We start from the raw sequence: 14,817 nt of genomic DNA on the forward strand, positions 1-14,817 counted from the left end.
TAAGAGAATATTTTACTAGAGGTAGACATAAAGGAATTGATTGTTTTTATTTAGCTCAAACATACTCAAAAATACCTAAACAGTTAGTCAGAGATAATCTGAATTTCTTAAATATATTTAGACAGGATGATACAAATCTACATCATGTTTATAATGAATTTGTTGGAGGTGATTTAAAATTTAACGAATTTAAAGAAATATGTAGTAAATGTTGGAATGATGAATTTGGTTTTATAACAATAGATATTACAAGGAAATGTAATGATGGAAAATATAGAAATAAAATACAACATTTCATAAGAACATAAACGTAAACATAAACATAAACATAAATGTTAACATAAACATAAATGTTAAACGTAAACATAACGTTAACATAAACGTTAAACGTCAACTCAAACATCAACATAAACACATTTTCATTCTAAATAAATGTTTACAAAATATGATTCAGCTATAGTTAAACAAGCTAAACGTAATAGAAAAAAAGTAGAAAAATTAAAAGAACAATTTAAAACATGGAAAAAACAACCAAGAACAGAATATGAAAAATATAAAAAAGAGGATCAACCTGTTATTGATGCTATAGAACAATTAAAACAAGGGTTTGAAGAAATAGGTGATAATGTTCTGAAAGCTATTGAAGAAAAAGAGAGGTAGAAAAACAAATAATTCCATATCATCACCATCATGACATAGCACCAATTAATGATTTTACATTAAGTGAATCTGAAATACGAGATGTTTTAACTCAATATGATGAAGAAATAAAAAATAAAAAAAATGCTTAGTAAAAATGATGATAGCAAAGGTAAAATTATAAATATAAGTGAAAGAATGTTAAAATATATCAATAACAGTGAGGATCCAGTTTTTGGATTAAGACCTGTTGGAATGTTTAAGTACATTGGTAAATTACCTGTAGAATTCAAAGGGGATAAACTAATCATTGGTGGACATGAATATGATGGTACAGATGGATTAATGAACCTTTTAACTAAAAAACATATTTCTATGGATGATTTGAATGATGAATTTCATCCTGTTGATCTATCAAATTATGCAGATATATTATACAAATCAGATGCATTATATTCTGATAAAAATCCAAATAAAATAAAATCAAGTAAAGGTGTTAAATACAATAATTTGATAAAAGAAATTGTTGATATTTATTTCCCCCAAAAAAGAAAACAAACTATAGATTCATCAGATTATTCAGATGTGTCCCCAACCAAATCAGGTACAGGATTTGATAAAAAATATAGTGAAAAACCAGTTGAATATATATGGATGAATGATGTTAGACAACTAATTGATAGATTAATGGTAATTCATGGTGAGGAAATGGCTGGTAATAATAATTATTACAATGAAAAGGTAGGAATAACTAAAATGTTAACAAATAAATTTAATGACTTTATAATTAATGATCCAAAAGGTATTCCATATTTAATTAGGTTCTTGAATAATATACCACATACATTTTGGAAGAATGAAAAATATGGTAAAGGCTTGATAAATACATTAATTAATAAATTACCATTTGAAATGCATCTACCTGGTTATAATTATTGTGGACCAGGTACAAAATTAGATGAAAGGTTATCTAGAGGTGATAAAGGTATAAATCCATTAGATGAAGCATGTAAACAGCATGATATTGCATATAGGGATAATAAAGATATAGAAAAAAGACATATAGCTGATAAAATATTACAAAATCTAGCAAAAGAGAGAATGTATAGTTCAGATGCATCATTAGGTGAAAAATTAGCTTCTACTGCTGTTAGAGGTATAATGTATACTAAAAGAAAATTAGGAATGGGACTATATCTTGATGAGATAGATGGGATTTTTAATCTATATAAATGAATACATTCAGTATTGACTATACTTTACTACCTAGTGGAAAAATTAAACCAAAAGCACTTAAAATTAAAGCCAATAATGATCAACTAAATAGTATTGATCAGTTTTTAACTAATGCTCAAAAAAGAAAAAGAGATAAAAAAATTGGTGGTAATTTACTTATTACACTAGGTATTCCAGTTGTGAAAAAGATTATTGAATATTTACAGAAAAAGAAAGAAGGTAGTGGATTAACACAACATGAAGGTGGTTTTCTACCTTTACTATTTGCAGCATTAGGAGCATTGGGATCTTTAGCGGGTGGTGCTGCAGCTGTTGCTAGTTCAGTTATGAATAAAAAGAAAAATGATGCTGAATTAGCTGAATTAAAGAGGCATAATATGGAAATGGAGAAAAAAGGTACAGGGTTAAAAAAACGATGCAAAAAATAATGAAAATGTATCCACAAGCATTGAGTAATTTTGATTTAGAAAATATAGCTAAAAAACTAAAAATTAAACATTTTAAAGGTGTTTTTATGATAGATGAGTTATCTAATAAACCTAAAAATAATGAATGTGGAATAGTAAATTTAGACACATCTGATCATGTTGGTACACATTGGATATGTTATTATAGGAATAATGATGGTAAATTTGTGTTTGATTCATTTGGTGGCAATATACCATATCAACTAGTTAAATATTTAGGTGAAAATGAATTATACTATAATGCAATGAGAATACAAAATTATGATGAAGTAATATGTGGGCATTTATGTATATTTGTGTTAAAGCTATTATCAGATGGTTATAAATTCAGTGATATTTTGAATCTAATAAATGGACATTTTTGGAAATAAAATAAAATCAGAAAATATAAAAAACAAACAAATTAATAAACTAAACTCAATATTGGATTCAAAAATTCAAAATGTAATTAATGAATTTGAAAAAGAACTGATTGAGATTTTTGAGGTTACCAAAAAATATATTAGTTTTAAAGGTAAACGGTTAGTAAATATAAATGACCCAGTTAATGACTATGATGCTGTTACAAAAGGATACTTAGAAAAAGAATATGTTACCAAACCTGAATACATGTCTATTTTAACACAATTTAATAACTATGTTACCAATACAAAATTTAATGAAAAAATTAATCAGATTCATCAAGATAACTACAACACTTTTAAGAATTTCTTCACAAAAAAGGAGATTGAAAAGGCTTTTTCAGATTATTTCTCAAAGTCAGATTTATCACCATACATAAATAAAATAAATAATCTTGAAAATAAAATCTGTGATAAACAAACAATTGAATTTACCTTTCTGACTGGAAATGAACAAAAAATGCACAACTTTGAATATGATTTCAGACTTAAAAGAATTGTTGTTGTTGGTAAGAATATAAACAAAGATTTGAAATTTGATGACTTTGATATTGCAGTAAGTGTAGCTGATAAATTATATGAAGTAAATAATGGTAATCAATCAATAATTGTACACAAATCAAATTTTCTAACTGTTACATTAAATGATGCAGTTAAAACTGTTCCAGTTGATGTTAAGTTAATTATATTTGGTGAATTAATAGATGAAGAAGAATTTTAAGCCTTATAAATGAATGATCAAATATAATGTTTGAAGTGTAAAACATTTACAGATACACATGATCTACATAGATCAATAACTAAAAATGGACGTAATAGAATTGAAGGCATATGTTCAGTATGTAAAACAAAAAAGAGTAAATTTTTAAAAAAAATTTAATTGTAAGTAGAGAAAATATAATAAATGAACTACATAAACCAATGAGGAAAAATTATAATAGAAGAAAAGTAGAATCATTTGGAATAGATGATTTATGGCAGGCTGATTTAGTTGAAATGGATTCAGGTAATTTAAAAGGTATATCAAAAATTAATAAAGGATATAAATATATGTTAACTGTTATTGATGTATATTCTAAATATGCATGGGCTATTCCAATTATGATAAATCAGGTGAAAATGTAGCAAATGCATTTGATAATATATTTAAAATTAGATCACCAAAACATTTACAAACAGATAATGGAAAAGAATTTTATAATAAATATTTTAATAAACTAATGAAAATATATAATATTAATCACTATTCTACATTTACTGAAATTAAAGCATCAGTTGTAGAACGGTTTAATAGAACACTAAAAGAAAAAATGTGGAAACAATTTAGTATACAAGGTAACTATAAATGGGTTGATATATTACAAAAACTAGTAAATGACTATAATAATACTAAAGATAGTACAATAAATATGAAACCAATAGATGTTAATGATAAAAATTATAAACCAAATGCTACTGTAATATATCCATATAAAGCTAAATATTCTATTGGTGATCAAGTTAGAATAAGTAAATTAAAAGGAATATTTGAAAAAGGATATACAGCTAATTGGTCAACAGAATTATTTGAAATTGAAGATGTTATTTATTCAGATCCAATTACATATAAATTAAAAGATATTAAAGGTAATTTCTATGAACATGAGATACAGAAAACAAAATACCCAGATGTATATCTTATTGAAAAGGTGTTAAGAACAAAAGGTGATAAAGTATATGTTAAATGGTTAGGATTTGATAATTCACATAATAGTTGGGTTAGTAAGGACAACATAATTACGTGAATAACTTTTTTATATATATAAATGAAGAAGTTTGCACTTCTGTTTTTTCTATCTGTCTGTTATCCTGATGATGATGTATCTATATTCATTAATCAGTTAAATGACGAATCTTTGAATTATGTATATGATCTGAATGGTGAGGAAATATGTGTTGTTTATGAATATTTTAAGAAACAAACTGTTTATTTTTTATATAATAAATGAGGCTGATAGAAGTCATATCTAAACTTGAACAATTCAACATTGATTTTTATTTACATAATAATCTTAGAATTGGTTATATTAAATATGAAAAAATGTTGTATACGACTTATAGAATTATTATTTATAATTATGATGAAAAGGTATTTCTAAATTTTAAAGAATCAATTACATCATCTGATTGGGAATTTTCTTCAACTATAGATAACCATATTATTGATTTATATTTTAGTGATAAGAATGAGAATATTAAGATTGAATTTTTTAAGTCTATATAAATGAAAACAATAATATTCTTATTGTTGTTTAAAGTTATATATGCCAATGATAAGAGTAAAGCAATAAAGTATTTAAGTGATTATGGATATTTAGATATTACAAATGTTAATGATAATACTCATGTTAGTGATGATACATTTAGAGAAGCATTAATGTTATTTCAGTTAACATATAATCATGAAATAAGTGGTGAATTAAGTGATGATACTTTAAATTTTATGAACATGCCTAGATGTGGTGTAAAAGATGAATTTGGTAGCTATAGAACTAGTTTGTATAAATGGAATAAGCAACATATCAAATGGCATTATAAAGGTGCTACTAAAAAAGTATTACAATTAACTGATGCAGCATTTAAAATATGGCAAGATAAAATAGATATTCAGTTTAAACATGATAGCAATAATCCTGATATCTTAATTACAAATAAAAGACGTAAACATAAATTTGAAATTGATAAAGCTATCCATTGTTCAAAGGATTTAGATGGTAAAGGTAATGTTTTAGGTCATGCATTTTTTTCCAGATATGAATAATAATCCTGTAGAAATACATATGGATGAAGATGAAATATGGTATTTAGAGATGAATACTAATACACCAAAAAGGACAAACAAATCTATTTGAAGTATTAATACATGAGATTGGTCATTCATTAGGTCTACGTCATTCAGATGATTATGGTTCAATAATGTATGCATACTATAATGGATCGCATTTAGAATTATCTCAAGATGATATTGATGCTATTCAAAGTTTATATGGTAAACAATCAACACAACCAACACGATTACCAATTAAACCAATTTCACCACCTATACAATCAGAACCTATATCATTATGTCAAACTAAACATATTGATCACATATTAATAATGAATGGGATTTTATATGTTTTTTATCAGAAATGGGTGTGGATAATTCAAAATACAATACCACAATCACAATTAATAACTGATTGGTTAACATTTTTACCAAATGATGTAAACCGTATAGATGGTATATATCAGAGACCTAGTGGTGAACTTGTTATATTTTCCAATAATATGATATATATGATACATTTACATACATTACAATTGATATCAGGATATCCAAAACCACTATCTAGTACAGGTTTACGCAATAATTTCAAATTAAATGGCATAGTGAACACTTATTCTGGTAGAACATTTATTTTCTTTAATGACTTTTTCTATGCTGAAATAGATGAATGTAATTTTAAATATAAAGTACGTGGTATTATAAGTAGAGAATATTCTGGATTACCAACTGGTATAAATTCAGTATTTAGGTACATTAATGGTATGTTGTACTTTTTTAGAGATGATGCCTTTTATGAATATAATGAATTCACCAAAAAAGTAGTAAAGTACGGTATATTTGATTTATCACTATTTGGTATAGATTGTATTAAATCATCTTCGTTAATATCAGAACTAATAATTGTACTAAACAATACAATCCAACAATTAAAACATTTTTCTTCTATATAAATGGAACTATTAACTAGACTTAATAGTGTTAATAAAAATACACCATTGGTGAAATTATGTGACATTAAAGTGGATAAAGTGTATTATATTACAAATGTAGAAATCAAAAATACTAAATTAGGTTTTAAAACATTTATTGAACTTAATAATGAATTTAATATAATACTACCAGATAGATATGCAAAAATGATTGGTTGGGATGATTGTACAGCTATAATTGGTTGTAATATTGTATATAAAGGAATGATGGATAGATCAGATAAAAAGGTACATGTATTAGAATTTAGACAACAATAAATTAGAGTTTTTAAGTGTAATAAATGGATACAACTAAGAAATGTTGTAGATGTAAAGAAGATAAAAATATTAATGAATTTCATTTTGATAAATTTGTAAAAGATGGACACCGTAGAGTATGTAACCAGTGTGCATGTTATTATACTAAAAGATATTATGAAGCAAACAAAGATAAATTATTTGAAAAGGTAGCATGTGAATGTGGTAGAATTGTAGCTAGATGTAAACTTAAACAGCATGAAAAATCATTAATTCATTCTGATCTTATAAAAGAAAAAGAATCTATAAATATCTACTAATTCTTATAATATATTTTTTATCAAATTATATAACCATATGTTGTATAGAGTATAATATTCTGAATAATTAATATGTAAGTAAATAGATACATCTAACTGTATCTAGTTATCAAAATAAGGCTAATAAATATCAGTTATGTAATATAAAAAAACACAAAAGAGACAACACATACAGACAACAATTAGTTTACTTTTTATCCCTAATAAATAGATATATCTGTATCTATTTGTAAAAATACAGTTACCAAATATTCTGAATAATAATTACATAAGTAAATAGACAACAAATACAGACAACAAAAATTATAGTTTTCTTCCTTAATAAATAGAGCTATCATAATGGAGATGAAGATGAATGAACTTAGAGCAATAGCTAAAAGCATAAAGATTAAAGGTTACTCTAAAATGCGTAAAAGTGAATTAATGGATTTATTTTTTCCACATACAATTGATATTGCTAAGGAATCTAATAAAAGAAAAAGAACACCTAAAAATGAATCTATTGCTAATATAGAAGATAAAGATCCATCAAAAATGAATGTTAATGAACTTAAAACATTAGCTAAACATTTAAATCTTAGTGGAAATTCTAAATTATGTAAAAGTGATTTGTTACAGTTGATTCAAAATACTCAAACACTATTTCCATTTGCAACAGATGTATTTGAACATCCTAATGAACGAAAAATTCATGTTTATCATTCAATTGAAAAAGCATTTCAAAATAGATTACAAACATACAATATTGAAAACAACTTAAAAATTAAAGATCCACAACACATTTTGACATCAGCAAAACCTATTGTATGTCAGTTAATAAAAGATAATCTTAAAATATACAATGGATTAAAAGTTAATCTAATATTGTACTGTGAATTCAAATTGAATACTACTAATGAAATAAAAGAATTTAGATTCTCAACATACAACTATACAATCACAAATGAAAAAGATCTAAATAAATTTTATACAAAAGGTAATCAACAAATATTAACACACATGCAAAATTTTCAAGATAGAGGATCAGGCTGGATGTTAAATAGTGTAATTGGTTTACAATTAGGAATTAACAAATATACACCACTTAATGGTTCATCATATATTGAACTACCAAAAACAATAAAAGATAAAAAAGCATGTATAAATGTTAAGAATAATGATGAAAAATGTTTCTTGTGGTCAATAGCATCAGCATTAAATCCAGTTGACCCTACAAAATGTAAAAACCCAGACAGAACTAGTAACTATATAGAATGTGTCAAACAATTAGAAACTAAAATTGGTCAAATTGAATATCCAGTTAAAATTGATAATATACCTAAATATGAATGTAAACTTAATATATCGATTAATGTGTATGCATATGATGAAAAATATGAAATATATCCATTAAAGATAACTAAAGATGAAAAATCAACACATATTGATTTATTATACATGAAAAATAATAATATTTCACATTATTGTTGGATTAAAAATCTATCTCGATTAATTAGATCTCAGTGTACAAAACATACTGAAAATATTCATCTATGTAAAATGTGCCTACAACACTTTAATTCAGAAAGTAAACTAAATGTACATAAAGAAGATTGTTCTAAAAATGAATCAGTTAAAATTAGAGTACCAAATGAAGGTGAATACATAACATTTAAGAATTATAAACATACAATGCCTGTTCCATTTGTCATATATGCTGATTTTGAAAGCTTATTATTGAAAATGGACACATGTGAACCAAATCCAAATGAATCGTACACAATGAAATATCAAAAACATGAACCATCTGGATTTTGTTACTATGTGAAATACATTCATAATCATTATAAAGATCCTGTTGTTTATAGAGGACCAAATGCTAAAACTAAATTTATTGAGATGAGTAAAAATGAAGTTGAAGAAATAGGACACATATATTCACAAATAGAACCAATGAAACAGTTAACACATGATCAAATAAAAATACATAACCTATCTAATAGATGTACATTATATGAATCACCATATACACCAAATAATAAAAAAGTACATCATCATGATCATTTAACTGGAAATTATATAGCACCATTATGTAATGAATGTAATCTTAAACTTCAACAACCAACATTTGTGCCTATATTCTTACACAATCTAACTGGTTATGATTCACATTTGTTTATTAAAGAACTTGGTTATGATGATAAGGAAATAGAATTGATACCAAATAATGAAGAAAAATATATAAGTTTTGGTAAACAAACAAATAACTTAAAAATGAGATTTATTGATACATTTAGATTCATGGCATCATCATTAGATAAACTATCATCTAATTTATCAAAAGATAAAATGAAAAATATTGAATTATTCTTTCAAAAAGATAAAGTAGATCTAGTTATTAGAAAAGGTGTGTACCCATATGATTATATGGATAATTGGAATAGATTTAATGAAACACAATTACCACCTAAAAATGAATTCTATAGTAAGATCAATGAATGTAATATAAGTGATGATGATTATGAGCATGCACAATTAGTATGGAATAAATTTAATATAAAAAATATGGGTGAATACCATGATTTATATTTGAAAACAGATGTGTTATTATTAGCTGATGTATTTGAGAACTTTAGAGACACATGTATGAAATCATATGATTTAGATCCAGCATGGTATTATACAGCACCTGGTTTATCTTGGGATGCAATGTTAAAAATGACTAAACAACCACTTGAATTATTACATGATTATGATATGATATTAATGGTTGAAAAAGGCATTAGAGGTGGTATAGCACAATGTTGTAAAAGATATGTTAAAGCAAATAATAAATACATGAAAGATTACAATAAAAATAAAGAATCAAATTATTTAATGTATTTAGATGCTAATAATTTATATGGATATGCAATGTCACAATATTTACCATATGGTGGATTTGAATGGGAAAATAATTTAAATATTGATGTAATGAACATTCCAGATAAATCTGAATATGGATATATATTAGAAGTTGATTTACAATATCCAATTGAATTACATGACAAACATAAAGATTTACCATTAGCACCAGAAAATGGACATAAATTATTAACAACATTAAACAATAAATATAAATATGTTGTACGTTAAAGAAACCTAAAACAATGTATAAAATTAGGATTGAAATTAACAAAAATACATCGTGCACTAAAATTCAGATAAAGTGATTGGTTGAAAAAGTACATTGACTTAAATACAGAAATGAGAACAAAAGCTAAAAATGATTTTGAAAAAGATTTTTTTAAACTGATGATAATAGTGTGTTTGGAAAAACAATGGAAAATATAAGAAACAGAGTTAATATAAAATTAGTATCAGATGGTAAAAAATGTGATAAATTAATAGCTAAACCAAATTTCAAACATAGAACAATATTTAATGAAAATCTGGTAGCTATTCATATGAATAAAACTGAAATTAAATTTAATAAACCAATTTATGTTGGAATGAGTATATTAGATTTATCAAAAGAATTAATGTATAGTTTTCATTATGATGTAATGAAACCTAAATATGGTACAAATATTGAGTTATGTTATCAAGATACCGATAGTTATATATACAATATAAAAACAGATGACTTTTATAAAGATATGAAAAATATGATTGAACATTTTGATACAAGTGATTATGCAACAAATAATGTGTACAATATACCACAAATGAACAAAAAGGTATTAGGTAAAATGAAAGATGAATGTAATGGTAAAATAATGACTGAATTTGTTGGTTTGAGAGCTAAAATGTATGCATATTGTGTTGGTGAAAAAGAAAATAAAAAATCTAAAGGTGTTAAGAAATCAGTAGTAATGAATAAAATATCAATGGATGACTATAAAGACTGCTTATTCAATAATAGTGAATTATATAGATCAATGAATTTAATTAGAAGCTATAAACATGAAATATATACAGTAAAATTAAATAAAATAGCACTAAGTGCAAATGATGATAAAAGACACATTCTGAATGATGGAATAAATACATTACCACTTGGACATTATAGTTTATTGTAAATATTGTATATATTATGTATATATTATGTAAACATATTTATTTGTAATTGTATATAAGTAAATATTTAGAATAACCAACACCATCTATAATTGTATATATTTTTATTATTCAACACCATTATAAATGTTGTATATTTGTATATAGTACTATCTAAAAGAGAAACTTTATGCATTTCCCTAATTTTGTGGTTGTATCATTGTAAAAATATGAACAATAGCTGATTTCGATGTAAAATGGTCTAAAAATAGCATAAAAATGGCTTTAAATAGCTGATTTCGGTAATTGGGGTAGAACATACATTTCCTATCTACTCGAATGCAGTTTCGTTGTCCTTGGGAAACTCGAAATTACTGTCTGAAATTCGTTGGAAGTACCTGCTACTGTATACGTTTAAAGCTGCGTCGTCTTAAGTAGACTCCATCATTTCCACTTAGGGCCTTCTTAGTGCCATCAAATAGCGGTACTTCATACCTACTTCTCTGTTTCCTGTGCGCTGATTGTAGATTATGTACTGAATTGACTAATTCGTTTATCTTCCACCCCCCTCCTTAGTAATGTCACACTGCATAACCTGGCACTGAGCGGATAACCTCGTTATAACTAGAAACTTCCGTAAATATTTTAAAAAGCGGGAGCCACAGTTAGACAACCATTAACAATATATTAGATATTATAATTACAGCACAAGCACTAACGCGGGAAAGATACTGAACGATGATCAAAGGCAGAAAGAAACATATAACAGACAAATAGTAAATACGGAAGCAAAAATATTAAATTGTTCATACTTTAATAAAGGACATCGTGGCTGACTCGAACTTTACTACCTGCAATTAATAATTTCAACAGAAAAGTCAGAAATTTATAACACACCCAGAGGTTGTCAAGGCGCCTTGGCAGGGCTACATGGTTTTCATAAGATATAATAGTTAAGAAAATGAAGACCCGCCCACTCGTTCGACACATAATCAAACATTATTTCAGAGCTTCCCTAGCTAATATAAATATACGCGTCTCAAGTTCTCGTTTCTGTGAGTGATCACTGCTGACTACCCTTTAAGTTATTTCTAAACCGAAATTTATTAGTACAGAATGTTTTGCCGACTGTTCCACTTACTGAGTTAGTGGCAGGGGATATTATTTTATCACGACGCATGCAAATTCTTAGTAAACTAACGGGACAAATTCTGTGATCATGTTTACAAAGAAACCTTTCGAAGTTCTCTTGAAGATTTTTACTCCTTTCGGCGAATAATTATTTATTTATTGTTTATTTGGTCTGACCAGATTAGGGTCTCTCTTATATATGGCCAAGAGCAACAAATACTGAACACATTACAAAACCCTCTCAATAATAATAATAATAATAATAACTGATTCTAATAATAATAGTAGTAAGTAGCATTTAGAATGTTTATACACTACTGGCAATTAAAATTGCTACACCACGAAGATGACGTGCTACAGACGTGAAATTTAACCGACAGGAAGAAGATGCTGTGATATGCGAATGATTAGCTTGTCAGAGCATTCACAGAACGTTGGCTCCGGTGGCGACACCTATAACGTGCTGACATGGGGAAGGTTTCCAACAGATTTCTCATACACAAACAGCAGTTGACCGGCCTTGCCTGATGAAACGTTGTTGCGATGTCTCGTGTAAGGAGGACAAATGCGTACCATCATGTTTACGACTTTGATAAAGGTCGGCTTGTAGCCTATCGCGATTGCGATTTATCGTATCGCGACATTGCTGCTCGCATTGGTCGAGATCCAATGACTGTTAGCAGAATATTGAATCGGTGGGCTAGGAGGGTAATACGGAACGCCGTACTGGATCTCAACGGCCTCGTATCACTAGCAGTCGATATGACAGGCATCTTATCCGCATGGTTCTAACGGATCGTGCAGCCACATCTCGACCCCTGAGTCAACAGAAGGGGAAGTTTGCAAGACAACCAACTGCACGAACAGTTCGACGACGTTTGCAGCCGTATGGACTATCAGCTCGGAGACAGGAGCGCCTGCGATGGTGTACTCAACGACGAACCTGGGTGCACGGATGGCAAAACGTCATATTTGCGGATGAATCGAGGTTCTGTTTACAGCCTCATGATGGTCGCATCCGTGTTTGGCGACATCGCGGTGAACGCACATTGGAAGCGTCTATTCGTCATCGCCAAACTGGCGTATCACCCGGCGTGATGGTATGGAGTGCCATTGGTTACACGTCTCGGTCACCTCTTGTTCGCATTGACGGCACTTCGAACAGTGGACGTTACATTTAAGATGTGTTACGACCCGTGGCTCTACCCTTCATTCGATCCCTGTGAAACAATTCAGCAGGATAATGCACGACCGCATGTTTTAGGTCCTGTACGGGCTTTTCTGGATATAGAAAATGTTCGACTGCTGCCCTGGCCAGCACATTCTCCAGATCTCTCAGCAACTGAAAACGTCTGGTCAATGGTGGCCGAGCAACTGGCTCGTCACAATACGCCTCTCACTACTCTTGATGAACTGTGGTATAGTGTTGAAGCTGCATGGGCAGCTGTACCTGTACCTGTATGGCCAGAGGTGGTTGTTCTGGGTACTGATTTCTCAGGATCTATGCACCCAAATTGCGTGAAAATGTAATCAAATGTCAGTTCTAGTATAATATATTTGTCCAATGAATACCCGCTTATCATCTGCATTTCTTCTTGGTGTAGCAATTTTAATGGCCAGTAGTGTAGTATAACTTAGCACATTTGAACCAAGGTTTAGTATTATCAGAAGTGAAATGAATGAAGGATCTCTCTTCCTGCTGCCAAAAGGGGAAGAAAGCCAATGTGCACTTCACGTACATACCTGGTGGAGTCATTCCATTTCCCATCCGGACGCCACGAAGAGCACAGGGCGCAGCCAGCTGCAGGTGGTGGCTCACACCGGCACCAGTGACGTGTGTCACTTTGCATCGAAGAGATTCTCTCTGGTTTCGAGCGGCTATCAGAAGTGGTAAAGGCTGCCAATCTTACTTGTGAGATGAAAGCAGAGCTCACGATTTGCAGCACAGTAGACAGGCCCGATTGCGGACCTCTGGTACAGAGCTGAGTGGAGGGTCTGAATCAGAGCGTCAGATGGTTCTGTGATCGTGTATACTGCATATTCCTCGACTTGAGCGATAGGCTGGTTGGGTTTCGAGCTCCACCGAACAGGTCAGGAGTTCACTACACGTAGGAGGCGGCTACACGAGTAGCAGGGGCTGTGTGGCGTGGACTGGGCGGTTTTTTTAGGTTAGAGGGTCTCGGGGAAATACATAAACGCCTTTAGACTCAAAGAGAGCAGGTCGGATATAGGAAGAACGAAGGTACAGGAACCATCGGAATAACAGTTGCAAACTATCGCTGCTGTGTTGTGAAAGTACCAGAGCTCCAAGCGCTAATAGGAAGAACTGATGCTCAAATCGTTGTAGGCACTGAAAGCAGGCTAAATTCGGAGATAAGTGCAGCCCAAATTTTTGCGTAAAACCTAACGGTGTTCCGAAAGGAAAGGCTAAACAAAGTTGCCGGTGGCGTGTTTGTTGCTGTTGGAAATAGTGTACCTTGTAGCGAAACTGAAGCAGATAGTGCCCGTGAATTAGTACGGGCAGAGGTCGTTATTAACAACCGAAATAAAATAACAATTAAATTTTTTTAC

The sequence above is a fragment of the Schistocerca nitens genome, chromosome 3, assembly GCF_023898315.1.
Source record: "Schistocerca nitens isolate TAMUIC-IGC-003100 chromosome 3, iqSchNite1.1, whole genome shotgun sequence".
Classification (NCBI taxonomy): Eukaryota; Metazoa; Arthropoda; class Insecta; order Orthoptera; family Acrididae; genus Schistocerca; species Schistocerca nitens.